Source organism: Topomyia yanbarensis, chromosome 3 (assembly GCF_030247195.1).
Source record: "Topomyia yanbarensis strain Yona2022 chromosome 3, ASM3024719v1, whole genome shotgun sequence".
Classification (NCBI taxonomy): domain Eukaryota; kingdom Metazoa; phylum Arthropoda; class Insecta; order Diptera; family Culicidae; genus Topomyia; species Topomyia yanbarensis.
In genome coordinates, this window is record NC_080672.1 from 403,649,242 (window position 1) to 403,667,796 (window position 18,555).

Sequence of the window (18,555 nt, forward strand, 5' to 3'; positions counted from 1 at the left end):
GTGCTGCGGATCATTCTGATCGAGCCCCTCGTTGGAACCCACTGAAAAAACAGTGAAGCTGCCAAAAAATGTTTTGCTCAAAGAGAATAGTGAAAGAGACGCAGAGTGAAAATCAGTCAAAACGGCAACACTCCCTTTACGATGATTTCAACACTAGATTTTGGCAACCGTTTCCAAAGGCAGCACTTTAAATGACTCCTATTATATTTTGAAAACAAACCTTTTGTCGATCGTTGGATTTGTTTATCAAACGATGTGCATTTTGAAACAAAGAGATGAAATAATTCTAAAGCTTGTTTTTACTCATACATAGACTCTAGAATGCACCTTACAATCACGATTGCACTAAATTCTGACGAAAATTCAAATTTCTTTTTTGATAGATTTACAATACTTATCTCCTCCAACTCAGGCATGAGTAATGTTTATTTACATTGCACGATTGGTCTGCTCAATAAGGTATTTTTGGCTTCACACTATTCGTCTCTTTCCCTATTCTCTTTGGTTTTGCTATCACATCCTGTCACGTCTTCTTCGTTAATCTGCTGGCGCGCTCTCGCGTTGTCTCTCTGATGCGTCCGAAGCTTCCGAGCCGAGAGCGCGTAGCATGCTTTCCCATCATCGTTTTTTTTCTTTTCAATTTGCCGCTCGCGTTTTCCTGGCGGTGGGCTGTCACTTTCCGTGCGCTCGTTTGCCTTCGTGCTGCGACAGTTGCTTTTCAGAAACCGTTGGATGAAGTTTGATTGTGCGGATTGTTTGTAGCGCGTTCGTCAACTTTACCGTTTTTTTTCATTGATGAAAACTTTTTTTGTGTGGAGAAGTTTATGTTTTCTTTGAAGGAGTGTATACGCGGCCTTAGAACAATAGTTATTTGGTTTGTTTAAGTGTAAAAACGTGAAAAGAATTAATTGTAAATAAGTTTGATTAGATTGTCACTTGTGGTTCGCAAACTGTTACAGCAATAACAGGAAGAAAGTTGGTCAGAGAATTAATTTTTTATCGAATAAAATTAATTACAAAATTAAGATGAGATAATAAAGTGAGAGGTGAAAATATATGTTTTGTGAATTGATAAGTGTTTCTCAATGTATCGGGTCAAAGTTTTATAAGAAGAAATCGAAAGTATAAAACAGAAAAGTGTCCATTTTACACGAGCTACGATTTGACATCGCGTTCGTAAAATAATAGTGAATTTGGGAGTTTCCCCCTGCAGCTGGATAACACGGAAAGGGAATAGACGAAAAAGGGAGCGATAGAAAAAGTCTGGTAAGTGAGGCAAACTTTACGACCCCTATTTTTATTGCATTATGTGTTTCTGCGTTTTTGCATCGAATGCTCGCAGCCAGAATAAAATGGAGAAAATCTGATAAGATGAAAGGGGAACAGGGAAATGTTGCTATATGGTGGCAGCACAAATTATTTCATCTGCCGGACACTAGGTTTTCAAGTTGGAACATGGTATCTCCGTGGCATGTACATTTTCCGAAGGGCTTCGTATTGAACAAGTTTTCAGGCGGAGATAGGACGGACGGGATGCGAATAATAAATATAAATTTAATTATAGAAATGTTTCCATTTTTACAAGCCATATCACCCACAAACATTTTTTTTTAACCTTGAAATACTTACAAAGCTTCCTGAGTTATTAATTTGAGATAGTTTTATTAAAACTTGAGACTACTCTATGTTCCGAAAAAGTTGTTTATTTTCCCATTAAAAAGATTCCCTAATATAACTAGCTGTAGGTCTAGAAAACTTTTTCTATCTTGACAACTTTAAACTACCTGCATATTTATTAAAATTGAAGCCCATATTGCGTGGCAAATCAAACCAAGATGTTTCATGTGTTAACTAAATGAATCTTCTACTTAACAATATGTCTACACCCTGACCCACCAACTTTTCTGAAAAGTAATAATTAAAATGTCCATTTTTCCTTGACTTGATACAAAGTTTATGTAACTGACAAGTTTTCGTTCTGCTGATAAATAAATTAGGACCTAAGCCAAAAATACATGTTAGATCTCAATGTGCAATGGTGTTCTTGGGGGAGAGCGTTTAATGCGTTTTTTAACGTGAGACTACATATTCTAGTCAAGGGTCTGGGATCAACTAAAAGATTGACAGTAGTTTAATCTTTCTTCCGTTAACACCAGCTTGAATATCGTGTTATGTGTCTAACATTTGAGCCCTACATTAAAATTAATCATCAGACGGCGCACATTCCAGAATCCACGCGAATATGCAAATGACAACGCAGTTATACAGTCAAATTTGTACACGCAAAGTTACATACACACTAGCTCACACGACATGCAAGCAGCCACGCGATCAAACACGTTAATATACAATCGCCCGATTCCTTCGCGATCATACTCGCACATCTAGGCTCGCAAACACGTCCCGTTGATTAAGTGAGATTTTAGCACTTATAAACGCATTAATGCGATCTTAAACGCGAACCTACAAAAGCCCATGCTCGCCCATGGATCGGTCAAGTCTGGAAGTCTCTACCCTTGGTCCTGGAATATCGGGCAATTGGCCATAAGCGGTGTTTTGGTTGGTGACATATCCCGTACCGTCTGCAATTGTAGTGAGTGATTCTGAATAGGGATCCCTTCCGAGAATCAAGTTCTACCGCTCCACTTTAAAAAATAATAAACTGAAAAAAAAACGATCTTGATTGGTAAAATTTCAAAAATGAGTCAAATAAAACAAATAAAAGGACTGGAAAGTCCTGAAATATTTGTGAATACCCTCCAAGGTTGATTTATCAGCATCTGAAGATTCTATTCTTTTTTCATCTTTCGTTCTTGTTCATCTTGGTGCTTTAACTTTGCTGAGGGGCCCTTATAAATTATCAGGAAATTCAATATCCAACGTTTCGAAGAAATATCCCACATCTTAAGGGTTTAAATATAAATTAGTTATAGTTTCTCATAATACAAGCATGCTGTACAATTTCTCACTGTAACAAATAGTTTATTTGTCAAGTAAGGTGTAGTATTAAATTTATCTCCACAAACATCTCTGCTCTACACGAAAAAACACAAACTATTTAAACAATGAGCATAATACAAAAAAAATGGTTTTCCAAACAATTATGCCGTACACTGCAAATTGGACATTGAACTATTGGAGATTCGTAGATCTCACGATACAACTTAAAAAAGAATAGAAGAATTGCACGATAAGTATGAGCCGTTGCCACGACCATGAAGAGAGCAAGAAAGTGAAAGAGAGTTAGAGAGAGATTAATGCTCGACCGCATAGTGGTGCCAAAGTGCAAAAAAGGGGGTTTTTATTGTGTCATTACAATTGATTTTAGCGATTGCTTTATTTCGTCAAATTTCGTTCCCCTTCTTTCTATCTCATTGGGACGATGATTAATACCGAAATGTATTTTCTTCAATAATTCAGGTAGAAAAATAATCACTTCAGCATAGTTGTAGAGAAACTTTCATCAAGACATCAACATTGTGGCTGAAATGGTTTTTGAAATATAGGACGTTATTTGTGACAGAACCCTTAAAACAGCTTTTTTCGCCCTAAGCTCTTTTATGAAGTCTTGAACGCTTTCTGAGGTTCTAATTTTGTAGACTACTGAAATAGACAACTTTGCGAAAAATTGAAAATTTTTCGATAGAAATTAGCTCCTTTTCCAAGGTCCCTCCCCATGGTTTAGGGTTTGGAGGTATTGCAAACATCATCAAGCATCAATTGCTTTAAGATGGGTATTGCATTACGCCTCGATAGTGGTGCATCGAGGAGACCGAGAGGGCTTATGCGCCTTTTTGCCTTTCTCAATAGAAAGGTATTCCGGAGTTACAGGTTGTGGCGTGCGATCACATAGCAAATTGTGATTCAAACCGATACTCCGATGGAAGCAAAAAAGGTAAAAATTTCGCTAAAATGCCTCTCAAATAACTTAACTTTGCAGTTCTAGGTCACCGACGGCCAAACAAACTTTCGTTGACTACATTGACCACCATAGACGGTTCCGGAAGTGCCCGGGAAAAGCGGCCATCTTTCATAACTAGCAAACTCATATCAGTTTCTCGGAAATGGTTGGGCCGATTTTCACAAACTTAGTCCCAAATGATAGCTGATAGATATTATCCCCACAGATGTCTGTAAAATTTCGCATGGATCGCTTGTATGGTTCCGGAAATATAGACTGAACAGTCCGGTCACACATGAAATTCCCATATAAGCCGGAACTCAAATTGTTTTTCAAAGGGGGGACCCCATGAAATTTCAGAAATCGAATTCGTATTTTTGATGCTAAACATCTTTAAAATGCATGAAACGTCGAGATTTTATGTTATCTCGAAAATTTTTTTTTTATAGAAATCGACTTTTTGGGACTTTGCCGATTTCGCACCTTTTTTCAGTTCAATATTACCGTGGCTGTTTTTTCTTTTTCAAAATTTTAGAACTCGAATGATGATTTATTTTCCTGTATATAGTTGTCATGTGATGTACAATAATAAAATGTAATATATGCATTTAAAAGCTTTTAATGAATATAAACAACGCACACATTCTCGTGATTCATGATTGAGAAAGGCATTCTTGCACCGCTAGGTGGATTAAAATAGGTTTTTATGTTATACGTTTCTTCATACTCTGAACCTGCGCATACCAACGCTAAACCACTGATCTATGCGCGGTGTGGTGGCCGACTGGCGGATCGACGTAGATTGACTTTTGCATTGTGCCATGTTTGCAAATAATGTTCTATTGGTGGTATTCGTGGACGGGGCTCACGGAGGGAGTCATTGTGTGTTCATTTATCGGTCGACTTCGTCATCATGCATATACTAATTAAATTAATTTAATAATTAAATTAATTTAATAAAGTAGAATAAGTAGAAACCTATTAGTTGTAGCTTTGTGATAATCGTAGTTTTTCGTACTAGTTTACAACTGTTATGTGCTAGTCGTATGTCTATCTATGTATGTATTCGTCTAAGTATTTGTGACAGTCGGATCAGGGAATGGATGCAGAACTGGCGTATATGATAGAATAGTTGCTAATACTTCTGGTGATCAATCTGAGCATTTGGTTCTATTCATTCGGAAAATCGGGTTGGATAAATTAGGGTAAAATAAATTTACCGACGCACGCGAGTCATCCATTCCCGGCCAGCATAGCATGATGAAAGTCTAGCAGCATGCAATTGTCGTTAATGATAAATATACAACATTTGCTGCATTTAGACGAGTTTGATTGCATGTTACATATGTGTTTCTATTCTACTTCATTAGTGTGTTTCTTTTGCACATATATTAGTTTGCTTTTCCATTATTTATGTATACCAAAATAGTGGTGTTCAATTTATACACTTCTAGTCAAGCTCTTTGCATTTTTTTCTTTATTCGGCATGTTATGATTCCTTTTATTAGTATATCTCTACTATACGCTATCTATACTCATATAGGTACAAACGCTCGTGGCATTCGCGATAACACAAACCTGGCCACAAACGCGACCATGCAATTGCTATAATCCACATATACTTACGCCCGCGATTTTGCCTACATGAAAACACCCCGGTAGTTAAGTAAACATGGCATCTTTAGACTTCCAAACGCGGTCTCAAACACTAACCCACCACTCGCGCGATCATGAAACGGTCACATCCGAAAGTTTTACCAGTCTGTACTAATGCCTTCAGTTGAACCAATAAAAAAAGTGTCGCTCATATTCACTAAAAACACGTTCCATGGTGACATGACCTGGAACTCAAGTTTCCCCATAGGGAAACGGACTATCATCTGTACCATAGACTAAAAATTAAGCATCAGATTCACAGTTCGCGCGCGATCAAACAAGAATACACGCTACATCATTATAAAATCAAAATTATACATGCGAAGTCACACACACATGACAATCACGTTAATATACAAATGCTTGGGCCCTTCGCGACCATCTTCGGCACCTACACCCGCGATCTCGTAAACATGATAACATCTCGGTGATAAAGTGAATGTCTCAGCTCCTATAAATTTTCAAACGCGGTCTCAAGCGTGAACCTTTTTTCCGCACTCGCACGATCATGAATCGGCCACTTCCGGATGTTTCTATCCATGATATCAGCAGACTAGGTCCATGCCTTCAATTGAATCAATTAGAAAAAAGAAAGCTCTCCTATCCACTGGACACCACGTTACATGGCGACATGACCGAGGACTCCAGTGATATGGGATAACTCACTTCCTGTCTGAATGTGAATTGTGCACCAAAAACTATCAGAATGAAGGTCCGCGTGACCATCCAAGAACGCACGCGTATATAGGAAATGCCACACGGTTACAAAATCCAGTCTTGTACACACGAAGTCACATGAACGCGAGCACACGTGACAAACACGTTAACGTACGAACGCTTAAGCCCTTCGCGATTAACAACGCACACGTTCGCGATCGCGCAAACTTAATAACACCCCGGTAATAAGGAGAACGATTTAGCACTCACGAAGTTTCAAACGCTGTCTCAAACACGAACCTACAAACGTCCGTTTTCGCGCGCTCATGAATCGGTCACGTCCGGAAACCATTACGCTCTGTCCTAATAAATTAGGTCCATACATTCAGTAGGACCAATCAAAAAAAAATAAAGCACATATCCACTAGACAACACGTTCCATGGCGGCATCACCGGGCACTCTAGTGATATGGAAGATCTCATACTCTTTTAGCATCTTAGCAGTGCACCAAAAAATAAAGTATTAGATTCACGGTCCGCGCGCGATTATCCAAGAACACACGGAAATATGCGAAACGCACACAGTTATAAAATAGAATTCATACACGCGAAGTTACATACACGTTAGCACACGCGACATACAAACGCACACGCGATCGAACACGTTAACGTACCAATGCTCGAACTCTTCGCGATGATACACACGATCGCGAGTCCCTACGCCCGCACATACCTGAACCGTACAATGAATAACACATTCAGAATCACGGCCCGCTACAATTGGCCTAAAGCCGTGTTTTAGTGGGCGACATTGCCTGTCTCGTCTGCAAATTGTAGTATGTGATTCTGACGGGGAGCCCTTCCGAGAACCTAGCTCTACAGCTCCAGTAGGACAACTCTCGGAAAAAAATCTTGCCTCAATCAAAAGTTATAGCTGTGTCAAAACGTTGTTGTCCACAAACAACATGGACATGAATGGGTTAAGTAGTTTTATAGAATTGTTAATAACATATTTTAGCATTTTCTTGTGGGACATAGATGCTTGACTAAGGGTATGCTTAGTAGCACAAATTGTGTCTCCGTTTTTTGGAGCTAGCGTCAATCGTCCTGCCACTAAGTAAGTGTCGGATTCTGATGAGACAAAAACGAAACGCAAATTCCATAACTAATTTAGTTATAGTTTTTGTATTCTTCACGCGCAAAGATGATTTTAAACAATTTTCTCTCTAATGGAAAAAATAGGTTTTATCAAAATGCTTTCTCCATTAAAGAGAAATATAGCATAGTGCATCTTGTAACCCGTGAGGGTAACAATTGAGCACTGGGTGGAAATATACCCTTTCGTGCGTACTCTCTCCGTAGAGTGTATTGTTTACGAAAATTTATGCTCACCGCTGTTTTGTACCGTTCACACTAAAGTTGTAAATTTTTGTTCATTTTCTCGTTTGTGAACGGTTTTGTTTGTGCAGATAGGTGTAGTACTTTTTGTTGAACATTTGTATATAAGAAACATAGGGTTTAGGTAGGTCTCCGCTCTCCTCTCGCTGTAAAAGTGATTGCTAACTATGCTGTACCATGGCAATGACAGCTATGCGGCGGTGTGTTTTTTGGTGGTTGTTTGGTGGAGTGAAAAAGGCGGCGATCGAGATAGGGAGAAAGTGACGGACCACGGCTACAATCAGACGTCCAGGAAATTGCTGTGGTTTTTTTCGGGACAGTTTCCCGCCACTGTTAAATAGTTTAGTGCGCGCATGCGACGGTAGATTCCCGTCGAAAGTGCCGGCCCGTGGTCCGGGTGCTAAAGAAAGTGTGGTGCTGGATCGCCGTCGGGGGAAGCTAATTATCAAGGAGCTTTCGCTTCCCCGGCTAACCGTAAAGGATCCAGACGCACCATTCCGCCCTCGCTGGGAAGGATAAGCCGAACGAGCCTTGCTCTCCTTCCCAGCTAATAGCCAAGGAGAGCGAAGCAGGGTGGACAGCGGCTCCCCCTGAGAAGAACACTGCGGTGTCTTCCGGGATTCTTTGCGGGGAGCAAAGAATCCGGTGATTCGTCACCACCGTCGCTAGGGAGGTTCCAACAAAGGAGCAAAGCTCACCTCCCTGGCTAATTGTAAAGGACCGCTGCCGGAGCAGCCAACGTAAATAGGGAGAACTCGGCCGTTGCTGTCCCGGCCGGTCGGAAGAAGCCGCCCGCCTTTCCGCCAGCAGTAGCAGATCACCAGCAGCAGCAGCAGTTGAGAGAGTAGCGGGAATAAAAGTCGGTAAATTTTATAATTTATTTGTTTACTTTTTCTTGTTGTGTTACGAAATCCGAAAGTCTTGGTAGAAGCACCTAGGCCGCCCTGAAAAGAAGGGTTCGCCGGGCAAACAAGAACCCGAGTAGTGGGCAAACCCCTACTTACAATCTATAGTATTATATTGTGTTATATGCAACCAAACATTTTGTTCTAGGATCAGCACAACCTAAAGTGTGTAAGAGGAGTTAAATTGTCAGATTTGCTCTCGGTGATGTCACAAGTATAATATGAATATGAATTATATGACAAAGGTGATATAGGTGATAAAATCACCTATATCTCAGAAGCTAAACAACATGACCTAAAATACATTATTAACGTTAAATTGTCACTTCAAGCTTTTTTAATTTTTTATCTTAAATACGTTGTGAGGTATGTCATGATGTTCTGGATAGACGGTTATCAAGAAAGGTACGCATCGATACAGGGATAGGTTGGTGAGGTTCTACTGTGAATGAGAGAGGGGAAAATGTATTAAACTTGGACATCACTAGTTTTCTTCAAAATGATATAGATAAGAAAAATATAGGGATGGTCATAGCTTGCCAGGACGTCCCGGACTGGCACATAGGGTGATCTACCTCGAGCCCAAAGGGAATTTATTAGTTGGGACCTGGCAACAAAGTACTCTGCGCACAGCCAAACAACATGCTCGATGTCGTAATAGCCGTTTTCACAAACACAATGATTACTTTCAGCACGCCCTATACGACGGAGATGCGCATCAAATGTGTAATGGTTGGACATGAGCCTTGACATCGTACGAATAAAATCCCGGTTCGCATCCAAGCCCTTAAACCAAGCATTCGTTGATACCTTCGGGATAATGGAATGTAGCCATCGTCCCAGATGCCCATTGCTTCAGGAAGTTTGCCAACTATCGAGCGTCCTCTGACGAGAGATACTGAAAAATTCATTGAAGCAAATTGGTCTTTCGTAAGTGTCGCCTTCTAATGCGGCCACCTTGGCTAAAGAGTCCGCCCTCTCATTGCCCGCAATAGAACAATGTGACGGGACCCAAACTAAGGTAATCTGGTAAGATTTTTCAGATAAAGCACTCAGATATTCCCGTATTTTCCCCAGGAAATACGGTGAGTGCTTTCCAGGCTTCGCTGGTCGCAGTGGTTTGTCTCCTACAAAAAAGATGCGAAAGCTATTCCCTCACTACTAGGTGGATTACATGATGATCTGCGTATTGATATGCCATCAAACATGAAACTCGCGGTTGAACACAACGCCTAATGCAAGGGGTAAATACCACAACTTTGATAAAATGTGAGATTAATCTTTAAAGTCTTTCAATTACGTAGATGTGTTTTCATACTACGATATTTAAAATCAATTTAGTTTTGCCACTAAATTCAAGTAAAACAGCGGGTGTTTTATGTAGCGTTGGGGAATGGTAAGCGAGAAATGAAAATATTACCTGTCTAATATCTCTACCTTTTGTGGATGGATTTTGACAGTCTTTGGTTTTCTATAAAGTATTTGGATGCTTTTTAATCATATGCATGTCGCGTGGCGTAAATATTTTGTTTGAAAATTATATGTTTTAATGTCCTTGTGTTTGGATAAAATCACCCATATATCAGAAGCTAAACTACATGGCCTAAAACACAATAATAGCGTAAATTGTCACTTTAGGCCTTTGTTTGTAACTAGTTTCGTTAAGATCGGATCAGCCATTGCTGAGATAACTACATGACTTTAGTGTATATACATACAGACACACAGACATTGTCCCAATTCGTTGAGCTGAGTCGTTTGGTATATGCGACACGTACCTTGGGGCGTCGGAACAAATCAAAAAATCTAACCCAGTGACTAAAATTTAACTCTATACATTGTATTCATTGGAGGCACTGAACAAGATCAAGTTTTTGGTAGTGCGATAAACAGCACAAGTTATTTCAAGCTGGTCTTGACGTGTTGCATAACGGCCACAAAACACGAAATGAGAATTTTACATACAGGCAGTTTTCTTTCATGTCTAATAATCGTTCATAGTAATACAATGGGGCGGTGCTAACAATGTGATAAAATTCTCGCTCGCCGGTCGAACAGTAGACGACCAATCAAGGCGCAGATATTTACAGCACCGAATTCAGTTTTTCGTTATTCATAGTAGCACTTGTGAATATTTCCCATCATGCAGTTTAAAAATCTAGTTCTTTTGTTCAATACAACGTCTATTATCTTGAGCTTGACAACTAAGTTCACCGAAATTTTTAAACGGAACCCTTGTATTTAAATGATAAAAGTTTTCTACTTCAAAAACCTGACATTAAATCAGCAAAGTAATTCCTTTTATTTATTTACCCTTATCTGATTTTTCATAAACCTGTTCGGGTAGTTTATTATAATTATATAGTTAATAATATCTTATCGTATCCGAAATGCGGTGGTGGTAACACGTGACAAGCAAAGCACCTACCAGCGCATCAGCGGCTAATAGTGGATGGCAGTAAAATCGATAATGTTATTGCAGTATTTTCTCACTGCATATTGTTTTGCCCCTGTCCGGTTCGGTTGAGTAGCATTCTTTACACTGACATTGAATGTCAGTATCTCCATCTGGTTCTGACCTTTGGGGACACGGACTACTGCTGCCGACAATGAGTGTCACGGTTCCGTTAGCACCAGACATCCGACATGGATGGCGGCATTTAAGACAATCTGCAACTGGTAGCTGGGTTTAGAAGTTAATTTTATGGGATTTTCCTGTTTGATGCAGACTACAGGTAGGTTAATCAACATTATTAGGAGATGTGTTCTACAAGTGGACAAAACCGTTGTTGTATCTCAAGCTACATACTCACATTGGCTGTTTGGAATACCGTTTAGTATGTGTCGTAATTCCTTTGTGTTTTACGTTCAAATCCTCTTTTATCTTTTCTCTAAAATTTCATTGGGAAGTGGCCTTTCGAGTTGATACGACGAATTTAAATGGTACGTTCATTGGTAAAGCCGAAAGTGCGCCGAGAATGTGTATTACCCAAGTTCAACGTGCTTCAATGGACAACTGCAAGGGTAAATAAGTATAATAATAGATAAAAGATTGTTCTAATAAGGATCATGTTTCTATTTTTGTTTTGAACCATATTTTTACACACAATTACAGTACAATTTCGCAACGTCAAATTGATTCCATAAGAAAAACATGGTGATGAATTCCACACTGAATAGCACGCTGAGGAATTCCAACGATGAACAAAACTAGGGTAAAGTGCCTATAATATATGGAATGCGCATAAATTGGCATCAACAGCTTGGCTTCAATATTCAGAATAAATATATTAACACAAATGCCTTGAAAACAGTGAAATGTTTGAGTGCAACGAAAACTCGAATCGAGTGCCCCAATTGTCGCCTTAACATTTGACCCAATGCGTTGAACAAAGATAACAGATAGGGTAGGGTGATAATTGAAACATGGACAAAATAAGCCCATTATCCTATGTCTCCTTCGGTAATACGCGGATAATGTCACCATATTGCTAATGGCATACCGTATAATTTTAAAGCATCATATTTTCCAACATTCGTTACACCAAAGTTATGTGACATAAACTCGTAAAATGCTAAATATAAAACCAAAGGGCAATAACTTGCATTTCTCTCCTTGCCAGCTTGTTACAGAAGCCGAATTATGAAGAATGCGGTGAAACCTGTGCGGTCGACAAATTATGCAGCCGTGTGCATACAAATACACACACATACCATAGCACTTTTTAGTGAGATTTTACCGCAAGAACAGCTGCCATCAATTTTCCTTGAAACATGAAGACGGTTAACCGCCCGAGCACTTGTTTCTGCAAGCAGCAGTTTCTTGTTCCAAAACGATGCAAAACAAAACCACACAAAAAGACAGTGTCTCTGGAAGCGCGCGCCAATTCCTCAAGGACTACGGAGCGAGCCAAGCGGGAAACAGCAAAGTCTCATCTCACAAATTATTCCAATGCTTACCCCAGTTATAACAAGCTACCGACGACAACAAGCAAACCCCGGCACTTGACAAGATGAAAACCGCAGACAATGGCCACCGTGGAGTGGAAGGATTATTTTCACGATTCACAGCACCAGCAATCTATTTTGTGACTAGAACGCGCTAGCGTTTGCGATGCTTTAGTAGTGTGTACGGAATGCGGGAAGCTGTGTTCATATAACGATGCATCGTTTGTGGTGCGCATCTCATACCCAAGGACACTCATCCCTCTTCTTCTTCTTGCAAGCGGCGGAGGAATTAGTTCGAGACTTTGGACGCCACGCCGGACCACGTTCAGGCTATCGGGTTTCGGTTGGTTGCCGACGACACGGGAAAGAGACGACAAAAGCAAATAGTATGGATGAAGGGCGACAGATTGCTTATTTACATGTTAAGTGACACTTGAGGGTTAGAAAAAATATGGTAGCACGGCTGGATGGATAGGCTGAATGGAATCGGGAATTTACTGGTTCTGTCAGTTGGTTTAACGATATCAGAAAAGAAGAGTTGAGAAAGTGTCAGCTGCCGCTGGTTTTTAGCAATCTGTTATTGGATTGAGGCAGAATTTATCTCAATAAATAGTATACTCAAAGATTGATAAATAGTTCACTCAAAGATTGATAACGTTATTTTTTTTCGGATGAAACCAACGTAGAGGTCGTGAAGCAAGGATTTATTATTATTTTCGTCCTCTACATTTTTTAGTTTTGAACATTTCCTCTTTCAGCTACATTTGCATTCTTAATTTTTGAAATAAGAAACGAAAAATAAAAGTAGGAAGGCTAGACAAAACTTCGTAAAGCTTTTTTTTAATTGTATGACAGTGTAAAAGTCGGCTATTAACCTCGTGCATTACATAAGAACCGGGGATTTTTAATGTAAAAATAAAAATAAATAAATATCCGCTTTTAGCCTAGTCCAACTTTAAGTTCGTGTTGGATTCTGAGCATGAGCATGATGACCGTACAATTCGTAGTTGCTACTCCGTAATTGACTAGAACAGTATCAACGAATAGGGCCTGGGAGTAGCTTTCAATCCTCACTGTGCACACTTCGGGAGTTCTATACTTTCAAATTCCAATAATGGCGCTGGCCACGTCATTACAGTCATCGGGGAAGGAACGGAATGTTAGTGTAACAAACGTTGCTATGGCGATCGTGTATGCTTCTACATCTCCACGTTTGCCACGGGAAGGAGTTTTTGTTAGTAGGATGGGGTAAAGAGTTGCACAAATCTGGATTCACCTTGATGAATTATACGATCTACGCAACTCTCACAAGTGTTATCATGTGTTTATTGCTCTGGACAGCCGGCTGCTGAAAATTTATGATAGATTTATCGTTTATTGAATTAATTTTCAAATGCTCGGTTTTGTAAAAAAGCAGCTTCAACTCCGGACAGCCGACAGTTGGGAGTGTTGCATATTGAATCAAACAGAAGGTGTTCGTTTTCTTTTATTATTATTCAGGCGAAACACGGCATTCCAAAAACAATACAATATAATGAAAAGCGATTACTTTTATTGTCTCGAGACATTTGTCGATATATCTATGTAATTAAAGGTTTCGTAATACACGCATTATTTATCGTGCATAAATTTTGGTATTATTATTATTGACAATCGTGTATTGGCTTCGTTCTCCACGGACGATTGGTTCTTGTGTTATAATTATACGTCTGTGTTGTTATGCTATCTAAGGCACATTTTAAATGGTATAAAATAGGGCCTATCGAAATACCTGAAACGACTAACTTTTTATGTAGGATATACAACCGATGATATGATCTAACCATGCGCGTTTTTCGCTAATTACTAGAACAAGATTGAAAACAATAAGAACGAAAAGAAACTATCTTGTCACCTTTTGCGTCAATAATTAAGCTACAAAATTTTTATACTCATGAAGAAATATGGTTAACGTGACAGTAATATAGTACATGTACTACTCTAAAGCATATGCAAGTACTTAATACAATAAGAACAATATAATTTATTGCTGATTTAATGGACTAAAAGTAAACCAATGAACATGACAATAAAACATTTGTTCCTCGTGCTGATAGGACTGCCGAAAATTGGTACTGGTTTTGAATTCTTCTTGCGAATTTGTTAATTCTCAACCCTCATACATAATTCAAAAGTCATCATTCACTCAGACAAGACCATGCGTATTTCCCACGCACATTGAATACACAGTAGTTTAGTTTTCTAGTTGGTCAGATAGACACTCAACAAACACATAAATTAGTTTGTCAGACTGAGCAATTGTCAGCTCGATTGGCATCAACCGGCGGATACGTGTTCCCTTACGACGCCATCAAATCAAAGAACATTACACACATACGACAAAATATGTGCTATACAGAATATAACGAAATGAAGACTGCTTAATTATTTGAATTAAAATAAGATCGGAAAAAAATTGCTGCATAAACGAGGTGGTCCATTTTCAAAGATAGCTGATAAATCATTTTATAAAAATAAGTGATAAAGGACGCGGACGAAAACAGCTGATCATCGCCTTTAAGTTCGTGTTGGATTCTGATAAGACAAATTCGAAACGAAAATTCAGTAACTAGTGTAAATAAAGGTTCTCGCGCTAAAATGCTTTTACACAATTTTCTCCTTTGTGTAGGAAAACTTGTTTTCCTACTCCTTGGGAAGAAAGATAACATAATAGATTTTGAGTGTTAAACGGATTTTTACGTTTACGTTTACATGGGTCTGACTGTTTTTAGACCTCAGTTCGGGTTGTTCGCTTGATGTTCTTCCATCTCTCTTCTAGTCTCGCCCAGAGCTAAACTTAAAAATTGCTCTGTTGTAGCTATCATTAGGCGAAACCCTTCTACCGAATTGATATTTATCCATTGCACAAAGAGTATAGTATCGTTACCCACGCCAGGCTTGCTGGAGCATCACTCATGATGCTAAAATGAGGTGAGGTATCAACATTCTGAGGAGGACTTCACACACCTCGCCAATAGCAGAAAAAAAACTCTTCTCCCACTCAACAAGCAAACTCATCATCAGAGGTGATGACTTGTTCAATGATTAGAGGATGTTATGTGCATCACACAGGAAAGGCGAGAGCGCAAAACTGATTGAAGATGGGTTGGAATTCCTCTTCAAAAATGCTGAGAGTGTGGAGCGCGAGAGTGATTGTTTCCCTCTCTTGTTTTAATGGGATTTTGTCTGCTGCGTAGGATGCGGATATAAGTATAATTTTCGTGGTGTAGATCAGTGCTTCGTGGAATACGGATATCATCATGTGGTGGGAATCCAAGAAACTGGAGGACCCAGACTTGACTCTACTGTGCCAAACGACCTTGAGGCTTGAGCACTTCTTGTACACAGGTTTCAATTGAGCAAGGATTCAGTGGCCTTGGGAAAATACTAACTAACGATCAGATAAACCTCAGCTCGGAAAATTTAAAATCAATCCTATTCGTCAAACTTAATAACACCATAATAGAAGATAAATCTAGAGAAAATTTAGAATACACAGATAAAAATATTTTGTAATTTTAAGATTATTTTCATGCACATATTTGGAGCATGAATATAAATCCCTCTCGCAGGTTGATGGGATTGACGGTATTGTAAACATCATCAAGCCACAATATATTCAAATATAAGGACCTTCGCTCTTTTTAGTTTTTATTTGCACCAAGTTCTACTACTAGAGGTTAATTAGTTCTCATGTTAATATTCCACCAAACATTATGACTACTGAGGATTTGATTTATATAAGAAGCCCGCTTCAAGATGTTGATTACAATACGCCTCGATAGTGGTGTGTCGGGGAGGCCGGGAGGGCTGATATGAGCCTTTTGTCTGTTCTATACCTTTCCTCTATTCACCAGCTCATAACCAACAATCAACCAGTAACAAATAGATAATTGAGAAAGGATGTGCTATGTGTGGTGATTGGCTATTCAAGTATTAGTAGTGTTTGAAGTACTAATGTATGTCTCATGTGATGATCATAACTTCAGCTGTATCTTGTACCTATCTAATCTATTACGTCTCTCATATATTGTCTTTTATTTCTTCTTTTCGAGTCCTATACTGCCATTCTACACCCGCCTTCAGCTGAATCAACAACGATGGTGATAGTGAACGTCTTAACACTCACACATTCTCAAACGCGGTCTCAGCGGGAACCTACAAAAATGCCATCGTGCACGCGATTACGAATCGGTCACGTCCGAAAGTCTATCCTTGATCCTAGAAGCCTAGGTCCATGCCTTCAGCTGGACCAATTAAGAAAATACGCCCATACCTATTAGACAACACGTCTCATGGCGACATGACCGGGAACCCTATCGATATAAACGATCCCACTCTCTGCCAGAATTCAAACCGCGCACTGAAAATTTAATATCAGACTCACGGTTCGCGCAACCATTCAAGAACACACGTTACAAAATCACGTCAGCGCACAAACGTTAGAGCCCCTCGCGATTTTCCAAGCAGCCTACGAACTCGCAAACATGATTACACCCCGGTGATAAGGTGAAAATCTCAGCACTCATAAACTTACCAACACGATCTCAAGTGTCAACCTACAAACTCCCGCGCTCGCGCCATCATGAATCGGGATCGTCCGGAAGTATCTATCCTCGGTACAAACAATCTAGGTCCTTGTTAATTATTAAAAAAATAATAAAATTGAAAAATAACTACCATATCCACTAGACAAAACGTTCCATGGCGACATGACCGGAAACTCTAGTGATATGGGGTAACTCTCTCCCTGTCAGAATGTGATCCGTACACCGAAAACTAAAGATCAGAATGACGGTCCGCGAATATATAAATCGCCGCAGGGTTTCAAAATCGAATTTATACACGCGAAGTCACATACACGCGAGCACACGGGACAAACACGTCAACATACGAACGCTTAAGCCCTTCGCGATCATCTACGCACACCTATGCCTGCGATCGCGTAAACTTGATAACACTGCGGCAATTGTGTGAACGTTTTAGTACTTACGAAGTTACAAACGCGATCTCAAACGCCAACCCGCAAATGCGCGATCATGAATCGGTCACGTCCGGAAATCTTTAACCTTTATTCTAGCAATTTAGGTCCATACATTCAGTTGGACCAATCAAAAAAAAATAAAGCTCATATCCACTAGACCACGCGTTCTACGACGACATGATTGGGATCTCTAATGATATGGAAGAACCCACTTCCTTCTGGAATCTGAACCGTACACAAAAAATTAAGTATCAGATTCACGGTCCGCGCGCGATCATTCTAGAACACACGCGAATTTGCGAAAGGCACACGGTTATGAAATAGAATTTATGCACGCGAAGTTACACGTTAGCACACGCGACATACAAACGCACACGCGATCGAGCACATTAACGTACAAATATTCGAGCCCTTCGCGATGATACACGCGATTCCGAGTCCCTACGCCCGCACATGCCTGAACCGTACAAAGAATATCACATTCAGAATCACGGCCCGCTACAATTGGCCTATTGCAGTGTTTTATTGGGCGACATTGCCTGTCTCGTCTGCAAATTGTAGTATGTGATTCTGACGGGGAGCCCTTCCGAGAACCTAGCTCTACAGCTCCAGTAGGACAACTCTCGAAAAAAAAAAAAAAAAAAACATATTTGGAGCATGAATATAAATGTAAAATTAAGCTCCACCACAAATACACACGACTTGTCGCGCTTTCTTCAACGAATTTTATTATAATTTTACACGTGGGTTGAAAATTACAGTTTCTTTAAACAGAAAACACATGCACTTCAATGTATTTTTACTCGAATACTGTTGTAAAATGATTGACATGTAATATTACACGAATGAAAGTGTAAAATTGTATGCTGTTTGATGCTCCAATTGATGTTAACGTAATTTTCAATCGAATTTTAGATTCAATTGTTGTATGTGTACATTCGTATTGATTTACATGTCGTTTAATTTTCATTATTTTTTGGTGTGTAGGACATAAGTAACTTTTTCATCTGTTCATTACTCGGCCATTTCAATATTTACTACTCTACTCTTTGCATAATATTCTAGTA

General features: G+C 39.5%; 1 protein-coding gene across 1 annotated transcript in view; it reads left to right on the top strand.

The window, feature by feature from the left end:
* The first annotated feature begins 699 nt into the window (after positions 1-699).
* The window catches only part of LOC131690743 (uncharacterized), a 135,294-nt gene continuing 117,438 nt past the window's right edge, over positions 700-18,555 (top strand). The window contains exon 1 of the mRNA XM_058976708.1: positions 700-1,266. The gene's annotated coding sequence lies outside the window, so the exon portion shown is untranslated. The remainder of the gene's footprint in view (positions 1,267-18,555) is intronic.